This window comes from Leucopleurus acutus, assembly GCF_964270905.1.
Source record: "Leucopleurus acutus genome assembly, chromosome: 7".
NCBI lineage: Eukaryota > Metazoa > Chordata > Mammalia > Artiodactyla > Delphinidae > Leucopleurus > Leucopleurus acutus.
The window spans coordinates 112,963,572-112,967,199 of NC_139150.1; positions in this window are offsets into that span (position 1 = coordinate 112,963,572).

Genomic DNA, 3,628 nt, shown 5'->3' on the forward strand with positions numbered 1-3,628 from the left:
AGAAATCTATTTAAAATAAAATTCTGAATCTAAACATACCTAAACGTCTGCCTATTAATTCTAAGTAAGGAGGAGAGATTAAGGACTGAGAAAAAGGTACTACATTGTATTTTTATGAAACTACACAACTTTCAAAATTGCATTCTTATCAGTTACGTAATTTCACTCTACTAGACTCCTTTGAGGTACTTAGGAAATACTTTTAATGATTTCCTTTCTCATCTTTAAGATCTTTATTTTCCCCATCCGATTATTAAATATATGCTCACTTAATTTTTTTCAAACAATCCAGTAAGTATAAGGAATAAAGTAAAAGCCACTGGGTGTCTCACCCCCAACGTTCATATCCATCGTTTTAGATGTTTTCTATGCATGTACATGTAATACGTACAAGAATGGGATCTCATTAGGACAGTATCGTAAACACCCTGTATATATTTTCTATTGCTGTAGAACAGTTTACCAGCATTCCAAGACCCAGTCCTTGTAAAGTTATGTGGTCCTCTGAGGAATTAGGAAGTTTACCTCTTTATCATTCCCACCATCCTTGTGTATATAAACATCTCCATCATGGTTATTATTTTCCCAGCATCTGAATGACATGTTATATCTCTGGCAGCTACAGTTCTTGAACAAAAACCTTACCTTAAAGCTCAAATACAGTCGGCTGGCTCCAAGCCTGGATCCCCTTTCTAGGACAAGCGGTGGTGGTTCTTTGGGAGACTGGAGACACGCGGGCAGCAGAGGACAGCTGAGATGGGGGAGCTGACAAGCCTGTGAAGTGGGACAAGAGAGAGGAAAGTGCAAATTAATTCGTAAAAGTAAAACCGGCCTTCCATGTATTTTATTCAGTAGTTTCCCAACAAGAGCCAAACTGCTCAGCCTGGGCTATACACAGGAGGACCTAGTTTTTCTTGTTAAGTCCCCGACATAGGGGAGCTGATGTACAGCCCCCTTTCAAGCTGGGAAACATGCCCTCTAACGACAGTCTATGGGAATCTGCTTCTTCATAGGAAAATAGAAAGGCAGAGACAGGACGCACAGGAGATGGGCAGGCTGCCCCTTATCACTCAGGGTTCACTTTCATTGCCAGAGATTTCCTGCCTCTCAAATGTTAAAGCACCATAGACAGGAGCCTCGCCTGGTGCCTTTGCCCTTGTGCGCCTTTCCAGTCTGGGAACGCTGTCTGGCAGGATCCAGAAACACTAACAGGTTTGTAGTCTTTGACACAGCGTATCAGATGCTGTGGCTTGGCTCAGAGGCTGAGCTCCTTCCTGTGTCTTTGAGCTCTGGAAGGTGAAATGCCACATTTCCAGATGGCCTTGCAGACACAGCCCCAGGTGTGAGCTCTGTCCCCCAGACGCCTGCGTTCAGAACTGAGTCAGGAGGTGAGCGGGCAGGATATGGGGTTCCCGTCTCCTGGCACAGCTAAGGCAACAGGACCTCACAGCAGGCCGCTGCCCGGCTGGGTGGGTCTGCTTCTTCTGGCAGAAATAGGGAAATGCGGGGCTAGAAATTGTCCCCAGCCCTGTGGAAAACGCTCCATCCACATTTTCAGTCATGCCAACCATTTGGAAACCACAGAATACATGATAAAAATGTTTTTTGCTTAAACTAGCCAGAGTAGTTTCCGTTATCTGCAACTGAATGCCCACCAGCCCAGGTATGTCGGGGTCTCTAAGACCACCCTTGGGCTTCATGGGTCGCTGGAAGGACTCAGAGGACCAGAAGTTGTTCTATTCACAGTTACAGGTTATTATAGCAGAAGGATAGAGCAAAATCTCAAAGGGAAAGTCACGTGGGCAAAGTCTAGGGGAAACCAGACAGAAGCTTCTGAGAGTCCTCTCCCAGCAGTGCCACGGGACTCACTTAATTCCTTCAGCAAGGATGGATGACGCCGTGGCTGCAAGACTGCCCCACCTGCCGCAGAGGGAGAGCAGGTGTTCAGCATAAACCACCTGCAGAAACCATGACAGCAGGGATCAGCCCCCACGCATGCAGAACACTCCTCCAGTCCATGTACCCCGAGAGCTCGGTCGCCAGGAGCCAGCCAAGGGCGGACATGGAAGCAGCCCGTTCCTGGGTATGTGCACGGTCCCAGGGACCCAGAGCTGCTGCCTTAACCCTCTCCTGCCCACGAGGAATTCCACTTCTGGACAGGTAAAGAGTTACCCGAAATATGCAAGACACTAAAAACTACAAAGAGAGTAATTGTAATTTAAAACAGCCAAAAGCTGGGGGTGGGAGTAGAGGTTTGGTGACTAGAGGTCTCACAATAGGAAGATGTTACATCAATTATGGTTCATCCACTTAACTAAGTTTTAGGCCACCACTAAACACCAGTATGGTAAAATGATTATATGGGATGAAAAGTCAGGGTATAAAAGTGTACACAAACTGTTACCTCACTGCCCGATGTACAGTGAGGCCAAACAATACCAAAACACTGGAGTTTGGAGCAGACAAAGGTTTACTGCAGGGCACTGCAAGGAGACGGATGACTCAAGCCTTAAAAACCCTTATGTCCCTGAAAGCTTTCAGCAAAGCCCCCTTACAGGAAAGGTGAGGGAGGGGCGTAGTTAGTTGTTGCAGGCTTCTTGGTGTCAGATCCGTTGTTGTTGAGGTCGGGTCATGGTCAGGTCACAATATTCCTGTAAACCTCCCCCACATGCCGTGGAGCTGCTGGGCCCGTGAGCCATGGCCGCAGAGCCTGCGCGCCCAGAGCCTGTGCTCTGCAACGGAAGAGGCCACGGCAGTGGGAGGCCCACGTACAGCAAAAAAAAAAAGAAAGGGCAAGGTCCCAAGGCTCGACTTTCGCCCTCCGAGGTCCAGGCCCTGGCTAAGAGGAAGGGGTCCCCCTGCGGGGGGCTGGGGAGGGGGTGCATACCCTGCCCTGGAGCCTTCGTCCAGCACCAGGTCTGGGTCCTCCCGCCAGTGCCCAGGCTCTGCTGAAGAGGCAGAGCTCAGTTGGTGGCACCCTCAGGGCCGGGTCCCCAGACCCTGCCCAGCCGTCATCACTGAGGGAGCCAGGCGCCCAGGACCCAACTGGCCCTCGGGCTCCTCAGGCCACACAGATGGCAAAGTCAGGTCCTGCAGACCGTGTCCCATCCAAACTGCTGCTGCCATTAGTCCCAGTGGTGGGGATGGGGATGAGGGTCACCGCAGTGACCACCTCAGTGGGTGGCCTTGGTGAGGGCTCTGGAGCCCTGCAGGACACAGCCCCAGTCTGTTCCCTGGGCCCCCCAGCTCACCTGCCAGGCCCGAGGCCGGGTGAGCTGGAGGGCCCCAGGGAGAAGGCCCAGATCCGTCTCTTACCTCACTCTCGCCCGAGGAGCACTGGCTGAATGGGCCCACTAACGGAGGCTCATTGACAGCCGGTCACTTGGGGGAGGGGCCCATAGCAGTGGCGACAAATGGTTGAGTGGGACCTCTGACACAGCTCTAACCATGGTGTTTGTGGTCTCCCGGTAACCACTGCCTGGTAACAGCATGGGGGGGTGGGTGATAACAGCCATGGCTGTGCTAGGGGCTGCACGCTGCTGTGCTCTATTACAATTCCCCCGTTTTCTTTGATACTCCTCAGTCTTGAGGAGAGCACGTGGGTACGTTTTGGACAGAGTGGCTAATC